The sequence below is a fragment of the Acomys minous genome, assembly GCF_964271855.1.
Source record: "Acomys minous genome assembly, chromosome: 12".
NCBI classification, from domain to species: Eukaryota; Metazoa; Chordata; class Mammalia; order Rodentia; family Muridae; genus Acomys; species Acomys minous.
This window is the reverse complement of record NC_140493.1, coordinates 109,162,176-109,182,545: the sequence shown is the minus strand read 5'-3', so window position 1 is coordinate 109,182,545 and position 20,370 is coordinate 109,162,176. Positions and strand designations below refer to the sequence as shown.

Genomic DNA, 20,370 nt, shown 5'->3' with positions numbered 1-20,370 from the left:
TCCAGAGGACAAGGTTCAGTTCCCAGTACCCAGTTAAAGGGCAGCCTTTAACTCCAGCTCCAGGGGATCCAACACCCTGGATGCCTCTCAAGCATCCACAAGCCTGTGCACGTACATACATGCAAATGCATGTATACATAATAATAAAAATGTAAATCTTTTTAAAATTAAAAAACAAAAACAAAAAACTAATGAACTGGTTTTGGGGTTGGAACTCGTGGCTTGGCACACCCCAGGCAGGCACTCCATCACTGAGATGCATGCCCAGCCCTACACTTGGCATTTTGACTCTCAAATAGCTGTCACTCCACAGCCCTCACACTCTTAACAGCTTCCCACTACTCCTAGAGGAAGCCATGATCCTCTGCCGGCCAAGACCTGCTGAGAGTGTGCATTACTAAGCCATTCCCCTTGTGTTCCACCTCTAAGCCAATCTACCACCAATCCTTGTCTCTCTGGCCACGCCCATTCTAGGCCTGCTATCACAAACCGACACTCTTTCAGGGCCTGTCCATCATCAAGCCCCACCTCCTTCTGGGTCGGCTCACCGTCAAACCACGCCCTTCTTGAGGCCTGCCCATCACTACTCTGCCCCTCCGTGGTTCCACCCCTCACTCATCTTACTGCTCTAAGAGCCTCAACGTCTTGTCATAGGCCAGGCATATTACAGCTTGAAACTTTACATCTTCCATCCCATCACCCACCTGGTTGTGCTTCTGCAAATGCCGTGCCGTAGCCCCGGTGTCCATGTCTGTGGGGGAGCCCCATCGACTGCCAGGCCCTCCAGGTGCCCAGTGAACAGATAGATGCTCAGCCCTGTCCCCAGTGCCCTCGACTCCTCTTTTTCTTTATTTTTCTGCATGAAGATTGTCACGTTCTAAGACATACCATAGTTATAGATGTTGTTTTGGCTATGGTCTCTTCACTCGAGAAGAATGCCAACTCTGTGAAAAGATGATTTTTTTACATTCCTGCTCGTGATACCTCATGCCTAGGAAAGAGCCTGGCTCCTATCTAGGCGGCTGGTTCCATAAAGGAAAGAAGAAGGATCTTGAAGCAGAAACCATGGAGGAAAAGCCCTGGCTGGCTTGACTGAAGACACCTGCTTAGCTAGCTTTCTCATAGAGTTGAGGCTCACCTGCCTAAGGAAAGGCGCCGCCCACAGTGGACTGGACTTTTTTTTTTTTTAACACCAATTAGCAATCAAGACAACCCCTCAGATATGCCCACAGGCAAATCTGATCTGGCCACGCCCTGTATTGAGACCCCGCCTCCTCAGGTGACTACACGCTGCATTAGTTTAAAACTAACTAGGACAGAGCCCAGGGTCACATGATCAAGGACAGCACTGGCGTTTGTCCTGGCATGGATGCCAATGTCATTCTCAGCTCTGTACACACTTCCAGTAAGCCATAACACAACACACTTGCAACGGGGACCCCATGCTGAAGCCTGGGTGGGCACATGGGTCCCTCAGCTGTCACGCCACTAAAACAACAGGCCCCCGAGAATTATTGTTTCTCCAGGAATTTTGTGCTGGGGAAGGGAAAAGTGATGCATCAATCAGAGGAGGAATTTGCCTCAAAGAAAGAGATTTCCCACAGTTCTGACAGCTTCCCTCCAAGTTGAATTAACATCTGTTTTATTTCCTGGCTTTTGTTTCATATTGTTTTTAAAGCTATAACAATGCTATAGAATAGGCAGAGAGATAACTCAGGAGTCTTTTGTTATCTGGTTTGGTTTTTTTATTTGTTTGTTTGTTTGTTTCGTTTTGGTTTTTTGGGTTTTTCGAGACAGGGTTTCTCTATGATAGCTTGGCTGTCCTGGATTCGGTTTGTAGACCAGGCTGGCCTCCAACTCACAACAATACACCTACCTCTGCCTCCCTAGTCCTGGGATTAAAGGCATGCACCACCACACCCGGCCTCTGGTTTGTTAAAATTGTGAATAAATCCATTTTTCTTTATCAAATTCATGTGTATGTATTTGTGTTGGGGGATTTATGCACACAGGTGCAATGCTTTCAGAGGCCAAAAGAGGGCGCCCGTTCCCCCAATGCTGGAATTATAGGCGGTCCTCTGCAAGACCAGTAAGCGCTGTTAATCACTGAACCATCTTGTCATCCCCTTTATCAATTTCTGTTTCTTAGGTTCCTTTACGATACAGAGAAACCAGGCAGGGGTTATGAACCCCGGTGCACAGGGATACTTGCTAGTGCACATTGTAGCAGGTGTGGGATGCAGGGTGTTCATTGTATCGAGCACAAATGCCTGCTGTGGGGGCAGGTAAGACAAGAGCGTTCATTAGCATCCACCACTTTTCCATCTTGAAGACAGGTGTGTCTGCTCCCAGCCAACACATTCCCTAAAACTTTCTCTTTTCAGAATGAGAAGATCAGCCAGCACCTCCTTACCCTGTCTCTGGGGAACCTGCTGTAGAAGGAGGGGGAAAAAATCATCTTGCCTTCTTTTTAACTGATCTCTCTTGTGTCTGTTTAGTAAGATTTATTCTCTCATTTATCATTACCCTCCCTTCATTCACGTTAAATATGAAATTGATTAGGAAAGATCCCCATCACAGCTTAAAAAAAATAATTAGCTGCTACATCATGTTGCCCACAGTGCGACAGAAAGGACTGATTAAATTAGGAATATTAAAACCCCATTAATCTGCACTCAACTTAAGCTCTGCTTGCTCATCTCATAGTGATACTTATTATGTCTGACACTGAAGGATATTTGCATTACCAGAAGCAGCAAGGTCACCCGCTGAAAGATGTCAGGTCGGTCATTAGTCAAAGGTGGAACAGGTGACCGGAGTGAGGCTACCCATAAGGCCGTATGTCAAGAAGACCGTCCCCCACAGATGTCATTCCTGAAGTGGAGAATACCCACACCTGGATGATCTGGGGTAGGGGTGCCCCCAGGGTTTGGTACACACCCACTCTCTGTCCCTCCATGGTTCTCTTGTGACTTTAGGGACCTTGGTATCAGCATCCAATGTGGGTAGGTATTCTCTATGCTAGTTCCTCCAGCGTCTCTTCCTCCTCAGTGGGTTCCGAGAACCAATTACTAAGGTCAGTGAGTGTCCAGGGCCATCTGCGGGATGCTGGCACCTACCCAGCCCTGCTAAGCTCCCCGTATCATCTTCCCCACTCAGCTTATCAGAGGTCCTGTGTAGTTGCCACTGTGTCACCAGGGTGTGAGAGGGAAAGCTGACAGCTCCACCCACAGACTTGGCCGCGATCCCACAGCTGGCAAATGAAGACCCTGCATTCAGTCCCCCAGTGTGCTGGCTCCAAAGAAGACAGCCGCGGCATCCCCCCAGAGTCCACAGGCCTCCCCCCATGGGAACATGGAGGGTAAGAATGAATCCCTGGGATTGGGAAAGTGCCAGATTTAGTGTGACTCAATCATAAAGTCCAACAGAGCTGAGGGTCACCCATCCTACAATGTCGGACTGGGAGGTGGGGCACTTCTCCGTGGACCCCAGGGCCACTGAGTGCCCTGCAGGCCTGCCACCTTCAGAATTCAAGATGAGTCCCCAGCAAGGGATGATGCATCCTACCCTCTCATTCTCCAGAGCAGCGGTCCTCAATCTTCCTAACACCACGACCATTTAATACATGTTGTGGTGACCCCTAGCTATAAAATGATCTTAGTTGTTACTTCTTTTTTTTTCCAAGACAGAGTCTCTCTGTGTAGCCTTGGCTGTCCTGGACTCTCTTTGTAGACCAGGCTGGCCTCGAACTCACAGCGATCCGCCTGCCTCTGCCTCCCGAGTGCTGGGATTAAAGGGGTGCACCATTGCCTGGCCTTTGTTGCTACTTCTTAACTGTAATTTTGTTATTGTTACTAAGCATAATGTAATGTTTTTGGAGGTAGAAGTTTGCCAAGGGGTGACAACCTACAAGTTGAGAACTGTTTGTCTAGAGCAAGAATTTGGAGGATTAGGACATAGTTCAGTGGCAGAGATTTGCCTGGGCATTTGCCAAGCCCTGGGTTCCCTCCTCAGCATCACAGAGAAAATTAGCTGAGCATCTTTTTGTTTGTGGTGGGATTTTTTTTTTTTTGCCTTGTTTTGGTTTTTTTTTGTTGTTGTTGTTGTTTATTTGAGACAGTGTTTCACTCCAGAGCTTAGGCTGGCCTTGAACCCACAGTGATCATCCTGCCTCAGTTTTCCTAGTGCTGGGCCACCACACCCAGTTTAGCTGCATGTACGATGATTTGCTCTCTTTCTCACTCTCTGCACTGTTGGATGAACCCAAATCACACCCAGGTAAGGCCTTTCCTCCCTGAGGGAGAAGAAAGAGGGTCATACGCTCCCAATACCATGTTGCCCAAGCTAGAGCCCTGTTGGCTGGGCCTAGGTCTGCCTTCTTGGGGTCTGCACTTGAAGTGCACAGGAGACAGGAACAGTTCAGGAAGGTACCGAACAGGAGACAGGGACGTGTTGAGGAGGCAGCCTCCAGGGCAGCTAGAAGAGGCTGCTCTAGTGAATGTTGAACAGTGACTTATTGCAATAGTGAATACGTGTCTTGCCGGGGCTAGTTGCAACAAGGTGCAGGCAGCATCCATGCCCTCCTGTATGGGCCTAGGAGGGCAATGGTGTCTGTGGGTCTTTCCTGAAGAAATGAAGCCAGACAGCAGGTTCTCTGAGGCCAAACTAACTGATTCAGGAAAAAAGAAGGAAACATGAGGCTAAGGGTGCAGAGGAACAAGGCGCTCAGAAGGTGGAGAACGTGGCCTTTCTTACAGTCACAGCCACTGAGCTCCAAGCTGTGGCCCCAAAGAGAGTCTCTGTGTGACTGTTTCATGGGTCCACTCTAAGGCAGGGCTGGGCTGCACACTGTGTGACCCACAAGTGCTCAGCTAGAGTCCTGGAGGGTGGAGACACATCCTGAGTTTCCCTCAGCATGCTACGGAGGCTGCCTGCCTTCCTCATGCCTGGAAGCTGCTGCCTGGCCCCCATGGGCCCTTCTTAGGCAGAGCCAACCTTGATCACCCCTTAAAAGGGTGAGCAGTGTGGGGCAGGGACAGAAGCAGGCTCCTTCCTGCCCTCTGGTTCTCTGAGCCGGTACAGCTCTGCCTTCACCTTTATGGCTTATCCACTACCGAGCATCCTTCACCAGAGCCCTATGGGCCTGCTCACCTGGGACCAGGCATACATGTATGCTCAGTACAGGATGCTGGGCTACATCCCTGGGAGCTAGAGACCCCCTGGTGCACCTTCAACTTTGCTGAGCCTATCCTCCACATGGCTGGTTTGTTTAGTAACTGGCAACTTGGGAGAAGGAGCCGAAGTTCCTTAAGAACAGAAGAACTTGGCCTCCATAAAAGGTTTCTGCTTAAGGGCCACGGACCTGTTTCTTATTACACATCTCTCTCTCTCTCTCTCTCTCTCTCTCTCTCTCTCTCTCTCTCTCTCTCTCTTTCTCTCTCCTGATGCTTTCCAGATGTGTTTGAGAGGGGCAGACCCTCAGGACATCGGCCTGTCCCAGATAACCAGTCACGTGCTCATCACAGGGCCAAAAAAAAAAACAAGTCCACGAAATCAGGAGCCTAGCAGGCTGCAGCCCAGTGCCGTTTTCCATCTCTACATGGCAGAGAGGAGACACATTCACATGTGGAGGTTCATGCCCCGGCAAAAGTCCTGGGCCAGAAACACTCAGCTAGATGGCTGAGGAGCTGAAAACACAGCCCTGTAGAAACAGGACAATGCTCTAGGCCATCGCTAAAGCTGCCTGGGGCCACCACCAAACCCATAGAGTGTGGGACAGATTAGACCAGGGGCCTGCGTCCCATCATTTACATGCTGCAAGGCATCTTTGCGTTAGCCTGCGCTCTCCAGAACAAGATTCTAGGCAGACTCTTCCAAAAGAGCTGGCGTTCTTCCTGCTGGAAATAAGCTCACCTGAGTTCTAAAATGCCACTGTTTTTAGATACAATGGTCTTCAACACAAAAGGGGTGTGCTGGCCCAGAAGTTGACTGTTTTGTTTATAGTTAGATTCACATAAAATATTGCAGAGGAAAAAAATATTTCCTCAAAGCCTCTGGACAAAGTATTGTGGGAGGGGGGCAGAAATAACATTTTTTTGAGACAGGGTCTCACTCTGCAGCCCTGGTTGGCCTGGAATTCACTGTGTAGCCAAACTGGCTCGCACTCACAGAGATCTGCCTACCTCTGCAGCCAGAGGCCACCGCGTTGGGGCCAGAAATAATCTCCTGATCCTAAAGGTTGTTTATAGTGGGACAGCAGGGCCAGTGAAGAGGAAGAGCATGCGAGCCAAACACCACCCCTGCCCCACCCCCATTCTCTGAGCGCACTGGGCTCATCGCATGACGAGAATCTCAAGGGCCCAGAATAAAGGGCAGAGAGAGGCGGGTGCACAGACCTCCTAGAAGCAGCCTTCCCCACACTGACTGGAGTGCAGCCCTGACTCATCACTAAAGAGGTTGGAGATTTCATGCTATAGCAAATAGGGTGGGCTGGGGTGACTCTCAAGGCCTTGGTCAGTACTGTCGTTTCAAGCAGCGCAGCAGTGTAGAGGTGGGGATGCAGGAGAGGTCGTAGCTTGAGAGGAACCTTCCTGAAGCCTTCCAGAGGCGTCAAGTGAGGACAGGCCGAGACTGGGAACTCTCTTCCACGTGAGAATTCCCAGAACCGGAAGCTCGGTACAGGGTCTCAGTCCATTGGAACTCCATGTGAAAGAAAACAGGCCACTCTGTCCCCCTCCAACAAGGGGACAGCATGATAGAAAGGTGCCGGGTTGTGAGGAGGCTGTGGGGAGAAAATCCTGTCTCAGGGCCAGGGGGGTGTGGCTCAGTTGATCAAGAGCCTGCTTAGCATGCCAGGCCCTGGGTCCCATGCCAGCACTGCATAAGCTTGGCATGGTAGTGCTCCCCTGTAATCCTAGCGTCCGAGACAGAGACAGGAGGATCTGAGGTGAAGTTCAAGGGTCATTCTCTGCCTTGTGACTTCTAGGCCTCAGAGGATAATTGTGATTTGGGGCGGGGTGGGGGTGGGGGGAGTGGGGGGTGGGCAGAAGGAGTGCAGGGGAAGAAATGCGTGTGGGAGGGAAGGGAAGGGAAAAAGAAGACACTTACTTCTCTGGGGGAGTCTGAGATAGGTCAGTTCCATCATAAAGCAGTCTCCAGAAGGCCTGCTGGGTCCCTGGCAGTATCCTGCATTTCAGTCCTCTGTGGTGGTCACTGGCTGGGCCACCTCGGACTCCTCCTCCATCATAGTCTTGGGCCTAAGTCCCACCTTCTTCCCAAGCGCTGGCTGTCATGGACCATGGACCCAGCATGCATTAGGCGCTCAATAGTTGCCCAAGGACCTAGGATCACACCTTCTTCGTACCTGTCACAAGTGAAAGGATTCATAGGCTGAATCCCTGGCTTTCCATTTTGTTACATTTGAAACCATATTAGAAAACGCCACCAAGGCCAAGGGTCCTAACACAGAAAGATTGATCGGAAATTTAGCATCAAAGGTATACAAAGTTGCAGACCTGGTCAGAGGCAAAGCCAGGGTTAGATCACATGCTTAGCGGACCAAACTGTAAAGGGAAAAAGAAAATTCTAGAATGGAAAGCATGCTCAAGAAGATTGAAAACTGCTTCCCTACACTGGTACCCATGTCCTGGTCCCAGAACCTGTGACATGGCCTTATTTATAAAAGAACCTTGAGATGAAATCATTCAGAGGCCCCTAATGGTTTTGCAGATCTCCTCAGAAAGAATGGAGTGTGTGGGACCAGACATGACTGTGTCAGGTGAAATAAGCCAGACTCCAAAGACAAATTATCACATTTACCCTGTTTTTTGTTTGTTTGTTTGTTTTTGTTTTTTCAAGATAGGGTTTCTCTGTGTAGCCTTGGCTCTCTTGGACTCACTTTGTAGGCCAGGCTGGCCTGGAATTTACAGAGATTCGCCTGACTCTGGGATTAAAGGTGTGCGTCACCACCTCCTGGCCACATTTCCCCTCTTAAAGGGGCATGAGGAGATATGAAAGAAGCTGGCCCGGCAGGGGACGTGGTAGCTCAAGCCTTTAATCCCAGCACTCACACTCGGGAGGCAGAGGCCAGTGGCATCTCTGTGAGTTCCAGGCCAGCCTGGTCTACAAAGCGAGTCCCGGACAGCCAAGGCTACACAGAGAAGCCCTGTCTCAACAAACAAACATGCAAACTGTGTCATTAATGATACACATGCGCACATACACACAAAACCAAGGCATCAGGGCCCGTCACACACCTATAGACAGAGACTGTGTCTGCCTGCAAAGGGCCCAAGGACCAGAAACTTGAGGAAGACTAGCCGGGGAGACAGAGAGGGAACCAACATTGCTTGTCCCTGCAGTTGCCAGGGGATAGAATAGAACGATGCACATATGTCCAACGCTGGCAGGCCCTGCAATAGCCAGGAGATAGAAGGATGCACCTATGTTTGACCTGCCAGGCACCCTGCAAACAGGACTTCCCTGTCCTTTCTTGCCTTACCTGATTCAAGTGAGATCAGATACCCCTTTCCTCTCTTAATCCCATACACACAGCAGAGCCTAAGGCAAGGTGTGAGCAGTTAGGGGAAGCTGGAGCTGAGCACACAGACCCCTGGCCAGTGTTTGCGGTGGCAGTCAGGGCCACTGGGGGCCCTCAGGGAAACCTGCAGGCTTGCCTTTTACACCTCCTCCACGGGTCCAGGCTTTCAGGCGCACTGGCTGAGGTTGTATCAGGAACTGTGGCTTTGGGAATTTCCCCTGAAGAGCCTGGGAGGGCAGGTGGGGCCCAGTTCCATCTCATAGGGATGCCAGGGAGACCTGGGCCCAGAGAGCATCTGGGATGCCAATGCCGGCGCATGTGGGTCCTCATGCCTAGCATGCTGCATGCCTCGTGACTCAGGCCACCGTCTCCAGAGACCTCCTGGGGACTCGGAGGGGACTGTCTTTCAGATGGTCTTATGCTTGGTAAGATAGAAGGTAAGGTGTTGTTGGAGACCCCTCCTAGGCAAAGACCCCCACCACCCAGGTGTAAAGCAAACACAAAAAAGCAGTGAATCGCAGACCCCTGCCCGATGCTTAAGGGCCTGGATCCAACCATGCCTGAAGCCATTAGAAACAATGAATTTTCTGTCTGTTCATTTGATTTGCCATTTACAAACTTGACAAGCAGAAAACTTTGTGGCGGCACAAGCCTCTGCCATGTGTGGGAACCATTGGCCACATTCCCTGCTTAGTCATCTCTGCAAGAGCTGGATGGAGGTGGCATCAGGGGTCAGGTGTGGCCCTAATTGGAAGGCTTGGAAGGCCGTGGTTAATTGAGGGGATTGAGGGGCAAGAGTTGCGCTCAGCTGGTAAGGCGCTTTGCAATCCTGAGGACCTGAGTCAACCACCCAGAGCCCTGTGGAGAGCTGTGTGGTGGAGTGGACTTGTAACCCCAGCACCGGGGAGGTGGAGACAGATTGTGTCTCAAAATACAAAGTGGAGAGTGACAGGATGACACCCAAGTGTTGTCTGTCAGTCCTAGCATAGCCCTGAGTGATGGAGGCTTGGTGAGGTAAGTCACCAAGGAGCACCCCCACATGGTTCGGGACAAAGCATCCTTCTGGGTGCCCCGGAAAAGGGGCTTGGAAGTGACCAGCCTCTTCACTCAAAGCCTGAATGGCAACTGTTTTTACATCAGGCAGATTAAAGAGGCTGGGTTCTGAAAATGCACACTTCTTGGGAGGGTCTCATGAGTCCACAAGGACACCCGGCTGGATGCCTGTCTTACATCAGAGACTAAGCTCTGACTTCTTCTGGGACCCGGGTCGCTCCCCAGCACCCCCATGGACCTCAAAGACTGCATTTTTTTTTTTTTCCTTTTTCTTTAGGTCCTTTAAGAACCAGGCGGGCCAAGGCGATGGGCGGGGCGGGGCAGGCCGATGGGCGGGGATGTGGGAAGGAATGTGGGCGGGGCGATGGGCGGGGCGGGGCGGGGCGATGGGCAGGGTAAAGTCTCCTTGGCATCTTTATCTCTCCCCTTACCCCACTGCATAAATCCACACCAAGCCGGTGACATTTACACAGTGCGTTTCCTCGGGTCTCCGTAATCCCTTCAGAATATTAAGGCTGCGTTCCTTTATCTTTGGTTACATTAACTTCAATTTTCCTTATGAGTAAGTATTTGGCTAAAAATTAATATAGTGAAGTTGAAAAGAATCTTAGGCTAGGAAAAAGACTAATTTCATCTCGGGCTGCTGAGATCCCCGAGTACACCGGGGTTAATGTAATTAACTTACAATTTGAGCCTGGGTTGTGTACATACACCAAATCTCCCCACTGGAAACCAGATTAGATTTTATTGCTCGATATATCCTGCTTATCTGTGCTGCGCCTCCAATATACTTCTCTCGATGACTTCGAGGCTCCGCTCCACAATGAAAATGCAGAACCATCTGGTCCTGAGCCCGCGCCGTTTATTTAAAGATTTAATTAAATACTGTAAATGGAACGCTTCCCTGAATTAACATTTTAAATGTGACTTATTGCAGGTTTGATATTGTCTTAATGCCAGCCTGGGAAACTCCACCGCAAGTTGTTGACGTTCAAATTGAATTCATTTGGGTGGCTCCGGGGGGACCCATTAATTAATCTAAACAACTGGTGGGGATTGGTTCTGACTTTTGATGAAGATTATTTACTGAGACAATTTGCGATGAATAAAGAGTCACAGTAGGCAAATGCTTAATTGAATTCAAAAAAAGTCTCATTGTGCTTTAATATCGGGGATGCGTGTGTCTGAGTAAGCTTTGAAATGCAGGAGCGGCGCGAGAGCCTCTGTCTCCTACCCCAGCTAATAACAGAGCGAGTGGGTAATTACATCCGCTGGGTAATGTGCTCCTCAACAGGACAACAGGTCTGGCTGGCTAATCACTTCCTGGGGAAGAAGAGTCTAAAAGCACAAAAAGGAAGACAGGATCCTGCCCCTCATCCTACCGCTAGGTCCCAGGACGCGCGGCAGTAAGCCCCCTCCTCTGCACCCCGCCCTCCACCTGGGGAAGCGCCACTCTTCCCGCCCCGGCTCCCTCCCCATCACCTTGCTGTCAAACTCGCCAGGAGCTCGGATGAAATTCCACCCGGATTAAGCCAGAATGAACTTTCCAGCCCATCTATCTCCTCATTTCATCTTCTGGGTCAGCAGCTCGGGTCAGAACTCTGCTTGGAGGAAAACGGAAGGTTCTAGAAGCACGCATATCCAGCCTGTGGCCTGTGCCTTCATGAAGCACAACACAAAACTGGGAACTTACTCAAAACATAAGAAAAATAGTTTTTTTTTTTTAATCGCATAATTCTCAGCATGAGCTCTGTACGGTCGGGGCGGAGGTCTACCCAACCACGGCCTCCTGGCCTCCTGGGTCCAGAGAAGTCCTTCCTCGCGTGGTACCCTCACACTGGACTCCCCAACCTCCACCCACTCCCACCCTCCTTGCCTGGGCAGTTCCCTGCCACCAGTCCGCAGTTTGCTGTAGTCCCAGTGACTCCAGTGCGCACCTCAGAGGCCCTGGCCATTCTTACTGGCCTTTTCCTAGGGCTCTGATAGAGCACCAAGGCGATCTATAGAAGGGAGGTGTGTTTGGAGCTTATAGATCCAGACGGCTAGAGTCCATATTGACGAGGTCAGCGTTGTAGCCGGTGGTGGACGGACATGGCAGCTGCGTACTGAGGGCTCCCATCTCAAACCTCAGTCAAGATGCAGAGAGCGCACACTGGGAGTGGTCCAGGGTTTTTGAAAATCCTACACTGGTGACTTACCTCCTCCAGCAAGGCCACACCTTCTAATCTTCCCCAAACAGCTACCACCTGGGGACCACTATTCAAACACTTGAGTCTGGGGGGGGCGGGCATTGTTATTCAAATCACCACAGCGGATGTATTTTTTGTGAGAGTAATGGCATTGCCCTACTGGATCCTCCTCTCTCTCTCTCTCCCTCTCTCCCTCTCTCTCTCTCTCTCTCTCCCTCTCTCCCCCCCCTCCCTCCCCCCCCTCTGTTACACTGACCTCTGTGTCCGTCCTCTCCCCACTTCTCTCACACCAGAGTTGGATGTGACTAGAGAAAGGACCCACACTGGGGACACTTGTTGCATGAGGGTGCACCATCTGAACCCCTAAATCTGTTGCTTATATAAGACAGCGATTCGCCCTACGTGATGATTAACTTTGGTTGTCGGCTTGGCAGGATTTTGAATCGCCACAGAAATAAAACCTTGGGCTTGTCTGTGAGGAGCTCTCTAGATTGGCCTAACTGAGATGAAAGACTCATCATGCCAGGGGTGTGGCCCTGGACTGCCTGGAAGGAAGAAAGGGCATTGGTCCTCATCTGACTGTGATACGGTGCGACCAGCCACCTCACACTCTGCCACCATGACGACTGTGTTCATTCAAACTGTGAGCTGAAATAAACCCTCCCCACCCCAAGTTCCTCCCATCCGGCATTCTGTCACAGCAACGTAAAGTATCTATGCACCCTCACATGCACACGTTGCTTTAGCCTCCTATCATGGCTTCCCCAGAGCTGTGCTCAGGAAACGCCCACAAAGCCACCAGCACAAGGGAGGTGTGCTGGGGAGCCAGCCAGAGGCCACCGAGCTACAGTTAGAGACCTGTCTTCTGCCTGCAGCTCCTGGACAACCACAGAGAGGCTCGCGACGGTCCCTACCGCCATGTTCACGCACAGACGACTGTGTGCTTCCTGCTTTCTTATTCTTTCCGCTGCTCGGGGTTTTTGCCATGTTCACAGTTTCTACATTTGTTTTTCTCACTTTGTGATGAATCTTGGAAGCTCCATTTAGACGTAGGCATGTTCCAGCGGACACAAGATGCTACTGTGGTTCAGACCTAATTCCTTCAGTTTGCTTGCTTTGACACAGGATCTCCTGTAGGTCAGGCTGACCATGAACTCACGATAAAGCTGAGGAGGACACTTGAACTTCTCATAAGCACTGAGAGTTCCGAGAGCACTGACTGATTAAATATCAGAATGAGCTAATGACGCCTAAAGCTATAATGTATAAATGCAGGTTTGTTGGAAGTGGCTCTTGAGGGGAAAGGGAGAGCACGCGCATGCGCGCACTGGACGGCGAGGGAGGTAAGGAGTGCAGGCAAGGAGATGGGGAAAGAGCAAGGGTGCAGTGGAACCAAATTGTCTTGCTTTTATAGTGAAGAGTCTCTGTGAAGGGGAAGCCCCGCCCCTAAGTAGAGGGCGGGGCATGCCAGCCACGCCCACAACAGGACCTGACTGGCTCCACCAAGCCTCACTTTTGAAACTACTTCACATCTGAGGGTCAAGTTAGCCAGGGCAGAGAGGCAGAGAGTGGACTGGCTGCCAGTGGTGGGGCTTGGATGGTGTCTGACAGAAACAAACAGGGGTGCCCAAGGCGGCGGGTGAGTGGTGGGAAGAGCCATGTTAGACCAAATGCCCCAAAACATAAACACCGCTTGTTTGCTTCCCCGCAGAGTCATAGTCCATTGTTCCCTCCCCCCCACCCCGGAATTTGAATTGAGGAAGCCTGAGGATGTAATGGATTTATGATGTGGGCATGGGGACACCCGAAGCAGACGTGGGAAGGAACGTGGGAATGCCTGAGACCTTCCTTCAACTTCTAAGGAATAGTCAGGGCAAATGATGCTCCCATACCTCAGACGTTTTTCTGAAGAAAAGTAATAATGTTGTGCCTTATACACCCTTGAACATGCTGGCCTGTTACCTACCAGGCTTCTTTGCTGAACTGTAAACTCATAACTCTATTATCAAAGGAGGAATAATAATACAGTTGAGACTTAACATGCAATTTTCACTCTTGCGCTGTGTTGCCTGGAGTCCCCGGGTTTCCCAGCTCACTGCTTCCTGTGTTAATCGGGAGAGGCGATTTGGCCAACTCCACATCTCCAACTTTAATAATCGTTATGTAGCCCAGGCTGGGCCAAAGCTCGCAATTCTGCCTCAGCTTCCTGGTGCTGGGATTACAGCCCTGGGTGGCTGCATTCAAGCTAAACACTTTCACTCTGGAACATATTTAGACTTAAAAAAACCAACCTAAAGGATGCAGTGGGAACAGTGTCAGCCCAGCAGCCTAAGGACATTTGTGACTGTCAAAACTGTTCATCTTACAAGCGTCTATTGGATCAGGATTGGGAGTCCAGTAAACACTGTATAACACCAGCGGCAGGACTGCAGCAGAGAATGACCCGGCTTAGCATACCAGCCAAGCTAAGACCCTAACTGTCAACCACTCCTGCTTTGACATTGCATGGTGGCCATTGCTTAAAGCCAAGACACTGGGGCCAGGAGCTGACTGAGAGGGCAAAGGCACTTGCGGCCAAGCCTGACTCCTGAGTTCAATCCCCAGGACCTGCCCGGTGGAAGGTGAGAACACAGGTTATCTCCGTCTCCAGAAGTACACTGTGGCACATGTGCTCCACCCACAGGCATGAGCAATGCACACAAATCAATCAATAATAAACAAACAAACACATGTAAGCCAGGAAACTAGCGTGGTTACGGTGCTATTTCTGCTGGATTTTTTTTTTTCTAAACCTGTCTTAGTGCAACTTAGAGGAATGTATAAACAATTGAAATGTCTATCTACTTCACAGCTCAGGAAGCCTCAAAGCCCAAGAGCAAGGGCTTGCTCTATAGTTGGCGACGTCTGTATACTCAGGGGCGGATGGATTCCGCAGACTCCCTCAGGCACTTCAGATGACAGCAACTCCTCATTTCCTCTTCCCGCAGGCCCTGGTGGCTCCTGCTCTATTTCAGGCTTGGAAGCTTTTGAGTCCCCAGACTTCGATTGTCTTTGCGCAGCTGGCCTGGGGGTACTCACATGTTTCCCTGGTATCTTCCAGGGCCATCCATGTTGTCTCACACGGCAGGACTTTCTAAGTCGTTTCTAAGGTGAAGTCCTCCACCTCAGGCATGGATACGTGCTGTCTTCCCAAGCATCTGCCCTTGGGCATTCCGTTGCTCCCACACGCAGCGCTGTGACTGATGCTTCGATGAGAGGAACAGTACAGCTGTTTCCCCCACGTTCCTGGATGGCAGTGTGCTTCCTGGGTCACGAGGTAGTTAGTTGTGTTTTATGAAACTTACAGGAGGGAGGCTGCGGCGTCCCCTGTTGCTCTGATTCAAGCTCCCTGAGCATCTTTTCATGTCCGTGTTGGCCTTTTTTTTTTTTTTTAACTTTATAGAGAATGTCTATTTGAGCCCTTTTTCTACTTTTTCATTTCTTCTGTTTCACAGGTCCTACTGTGTAGCCCAGTCAGATTGCTGTCTGTTGACCTTGTGATCCCCCTGCCTCAGTCTCCTGAGTACTGGGATTTTGGGTGGGCACCACCATTCCCAGCTTTTGTCCATTTTCTATTAGGCTACTTGTTTTATTGTTATTAAGTCATGAGGGTACTTTACATATGAAGGATCTCAGCCCCTCATGAGATTGTATTGGGAAATACTTGCTTCAGTTCAAGGGTTCCCTCTCTACCCTGTTTGTCTTGACTAGTTTTATGTCAAGTTGACACAAGCTGGAGTCATCTGAAAGGAGGGAATATCAATTGAAAAAATTGACTCCATAAGATCCAGCTTGTAAGGCATTTTCTTAATTATTGATTGCCGGGGGAGGACCCAGCTCGTGGTGGGGTCATCCCTGGATAGGTGATCCTGGAATCTATAGAAAAAGCAGACTGAGCAATCCATGAGGAGCAAGCCAGAAACACTTTCCTCCCCAAATTTCTTTGGTCATGGAGTTTCATCGCAGCAATAGTAACCCCACGACACCGTTCATTCATTTCTATGCTATAGCTGACCACTTTGCTTGCCTGCCACTTAAAATTTTTATGTATTTGTTCACTTGCTTGTTTTTCATACAGGTTACCTAGCCCAGCCCACCCCCAAACTCCAATTACAGCCAAGAATGACCTTGAATTTTGGATCATCCTGCCTCTTACTCCCAAGTGCTGGTATTAAAGGTGTGCTCCTCCACTGTGCTCCTCCACTGTGCTCTACCATTGTGCTCCACCACTATGCACCACCACTGTGCTCCACCACCGTGCTCCACCACTGTGCTCCACCACCATGCTCCACCACCGTGCTCCACCACCATTCTCCACCACTGTGCTCCACCACTGTACTCCTCCACTGTGATCCACCACCATGCTCTACCACTGTACTCCATCCACCATTGTGCTCCACTACTGTGCTCCACTACTGTGCTTCACTACCATGCTCCTCCATCATGCTCCACTACTGTGCTCTACCACCGTGCTCCACCACCGTGCTCCTCCACCATGTTCCTCCACCGTGCTCCACCACTGTGCTCCACCACTGTGTTCTACCACCATGCTTCATCACTGCTGGATCCAGTGCGGCCTCATTCTTCTTTCTCTCCTTGGTTAAGTCCCTGGTAACTAGAAATAAGACATGAATTTACATAGAAAGACCCTCACTGGCAGAGCCACTTTGTAACATGACCTCTGCCACACTGTCCCCTTTTCATGGCCTTTATGAAGTCTCTACCTTGGGAACACCAACATATGTCCCTGGGAGAGGGCTTTTGAGAGCAGTCTCCGCCAAAACCAGCGCCAGCCGTCTGCACCTGCCAAGATTCAGAGTGAAGGACGGAACCACTAGAGCACTTGCTGCCCTTGCAGAGGACCCGAATGGGTTCCCAGCATTGACATGGCGGCTCACAACCACCTGTAACCCCAGCTCTAGGGGACCCGACACGCTCTTCTGGCCTCTGTGGGCAGCTACATGGTGTACACAGACATACAGGTAAAGAAAACATAAAAAATAAAATCTTAGCCAAGGCTACACAGAGAAACCCTATCTGGAAAAAGCAAACAACAACAATAAATAATATATTTACTCCAAAAAGAAAAGAAAAAGAGCCAGGTGGTGGCGGCGCATGCCTTTAATCCCAGCACTTGGGAGGCAGAGGCAGGCAAATTGCTGTGAGTTCCAGGCCAGCCTGGTCTACAAAGTGAGTCCAGGACAGTCAAGGCTACACAAAGAAATCCTGTCTTGAAAAACAAAACAAAAGAAAAAAAGAAAGAAAGGAGGAGGGCAGTGCAGGAAAACGAACTTTTTTTGGAGCCCCTAGGTGACATCATGGCTTCCTTTATATTGCACAAGTGTATGGACCCAAAACAGAGGGAAAGAATCAGAGCAAAACGTCACTGGGACTCACACTTGCCCTGCTTCTCTCCATGGCAGTAGGGAGGCCACTGCCTGCAGGTCCCCAAAAGCAAAAGGCAGCTCTCATAGCAGTCCTCAACTGGCTAGGGCAGTCAGACCCCAAACCCAGCCCAGCCCACTGCTCTGACAGCTCCAGCCCGTTGCGTTCCCAGGGGGGCGTGGCTTCAGCTTCAACCTTACTCCACCTCCCTCGAGCCCGAGATGCCAAAGGCTGCCAGCTGTCCCAGGGCAGGAGGGGCATTTGGTCTGTCATCTCGGAAAGTCAGGGCAGAAGTTAACTTCAGTCTCCGACGACCGACCGACTTCTCATGCCAGCCTTGTCTTCAGTGCCAGGCATCAAAGACAAAGGGGCTCGCCCCTGCCTGGCTCCAGTGCAGGCTTCAGTTGGCGCTGAGATCACAAGCTGCCACTTGCACAGCCTGAGAAAGACATGGAAAATAATTTATTCACACACAAAATGCTTCACTGTGATACAGCCACTGTAAAATTACATGCAGCCGCTAAAGGAAAATAGATATATGTTGAGAACTACTTACAGAAAAGGGTTCCAGTGTGAGCTGGGGCTGGGCAGGGAAGCAAGATACAATGTGATTTCAAGTTTGCAAAAAATAAACAAGGAGAATAAAAAAGCAGAAAAGAGATTATCTTTCATTTCCAGGGAGGAAAAAAAAGGCACAGATAATTTGTTCTTCTATGGTTTTTTATAGTTTCTGGGTTTTTTTTTTCCCCTCTATACAAATATATATTTCTTGGAAAACATGCAATTAAAAGTTTATTTTAAAAACAAAGCATAGAAAGACAAGGATGTGGCTCGATGGTTAAGAGCACTGGCTGCTCTTCCAGAGAAACTGGGTTTGGTTCCCAGCACCCACACGGTAGCTGACAACTGTCTGTAACTCCAGTTCCAGGGAATCTAATGCCCTTTTTTGTCCTCCTTGGGAACCAGGCATGTATGTGGTGCACAAGCATACAAACATGCAGGCAAAACACCTGCACACATAAAAAAAAATTCTCTAAAGAGGGGGGCTGGAGAGATGGCTCAGCAGTTAAGAGCACTGACTGTTCTTCCAGAGGACCCAGGTTCAATTCCCAGCACCCACAGGGGAGCTCACAACTGTCTATAACTCCTGTTCCAGCCGATCTGACACCCTCACACAGACATGCATGTCAGTCAAAACACCAATGCACACGACATAAAAATGAATAAATAAATAAAAGAATCTCTAAAGGGGGGGGGGATGATGCTTTGATGGTACAAGCCCAATCCCACCACACAGCAGGTACCACGCTAGCCAGATAGAATCTGTCCCACCCACTTTAACACTTGGAGAATCCTCCAAAACCACCACCCCAGTAAGATGCTTCCAGACCCAGGTGAGTGTTTTAGACCTGGCATCAAAGCTCAGTAGACAAAGGTGGCATGTTCAGTTCTCCCTGTCTTGGCGCACCCAGCACCTACCCGTCCCAGGTGGAGTGTCTGAGCAGGGTCAATAGAACAGGAAAGACTGAACAGCAGAAAGGAAATGGGACTGCTGAATAACCCGCCCCACCCCCACCCCCACCCCCACCCCCTCAGCCTCAGCCCAGTATTGAACAAGTGAGCCAGCCAGTACTCTGCTTTAAAAACCGTTGAAGAAACAACTTTTGGGCTATGGGTGGGACATGGCCTCAGAGCCAGAGGCCACTAGCCTCACCCCCAGCCGGAGCAGGGCGTGGAGTTGACCAGGCTATAACAAACAGCTGAGGCTCCCTCCTCCCGTCCCCCTGGCAGGGATATCTGTGCGGCTGACGAAGGCGAAGGAGCACGGTGGGTTCCCGACATCGCCCTGGCTTTTGTTTCCCAGGGATGCCCGTGCCCAGGGATGCAGTCACCTTCCAGGCGCCCCCTCCCTTCCAGAGCTCATTGGCATTCCTCTTGCTTACAAACACCTGGAGCTCCGGAGAAAACGCTGAGGTCTAGAACTGGGGGAGTTTATCACAGTTAAGTCGGTGGCGGTAGAAGGGGGGGGGGGTATGTGGAGGGGGAGGCGGCGGGGATCAGCAAAGATTAGTGAATTATTCACACCTCTCCATCAGAGCGCTGGCTCCCCTTCTTCTCAAGAACACTTATCAACACCCTTCCATTTTTCCATCCATTTTGAAACGAGGCAAGGGAGGGGGGAATAGCATAATGTTTAATTAAGAAATTAAGCCACTCCTTTCCTAAATATTCAGTTCAGAAAGGGGGAGGGGAGAGGCTAGCCAGGCCAAGAAAATGGTTTTTATCACCAGGGAGGGAAAAAAAAAATCCGATGCCCAAAATAGCCCCATGGTTGCCCTAGCAACTAGCATATGTTCCCCCTCCCCCTCCCGTCCGCCTTTGCATACGGCTGCATATTTCTATCATCTCCCTTGCAGGCACAGTTCATAAACACGGCGGCATAATAAAGAACGTTATCGCCGATGACTTACAGCCCAGCTGCGCCCAGCCAGATAGCAAGTGGCGAGCCAATACAATTTCATGCAGCGAGGGCCACAGATAGATGGTGTGCCCTTCAAGTGTGATGCTACTTCCGTGAGTCAGTCCAGATTCGGAAATAAAGTTGGTCTCGCCCTCCTCCCCACCCGCCAGAGACAAAGCAGGCCTGGCTGATGCCCGAGAGTCTCATTAGGGCCGGAACAAGCTCGCCCTGAGCCCTGGATTAGCCTGCCAGACTTCTGAGCTCCGCTCTGCCCGCGCCTCCCAGCGCCTCCCCGCGCCTCCCGCCTCTGCCTTGTCAAAGGGCCCAGCCTGGGATGGATGACGGTCTGTTTGAATTAATTATCCTCTCTTCAAGAGGATTACTGAGGGAGGGGGGTGTCCCATAGCTGGGTGGGGGTTGGGGTAGGCTCCAAACACCCAGCCAGGATCCTCCAGCTGAGGGAGGTGTTAATTGTGAGGTCTTACTCTCTGCTTTCTTCAATGGCTAACGCAAGGGCCCTGGAGAGCCACTCTGTTCAGGGAGATTTCTCTGAATTAGGGACAGTTGTCCTCTCAGCTTGCAAAACCACTTTCATAAAACTGCTTCCCTGGTCCTTGGTCCAGACCAGGTCGGAGGTTTGGCTTTACACGCAAATAAGGCTGGGCATGGGGCAAGAATGACTGGTTCAAAGGAGGGAAAGATCC

The 20,370-nt window shown here is 50.4% G+C and overlaps 1 long non-coding RNA gene across 1 annotated transcript; it reads right to left on the bottom strand.

Annotated features, from left to right (window-relative positions):
* Positions 1–17,049: 17,049 nt before the first annotated feature.
* Positions 17,050–19,936, bottom strand: LOC311578337. The gene is made up of 3 exons (XR_014772843.1): positions 19,677–19,936; positions 17,762–17,788; positions 17,050–17,644 (listed from the first exon to the last, which is right to left on the bottom strand). It is a non-coding gene; the product is annotated as an uncharacterized lncRNA (long non-coding RNA).
* Positions 19,937–20,370: the final 434 nt, after the last annotated feature.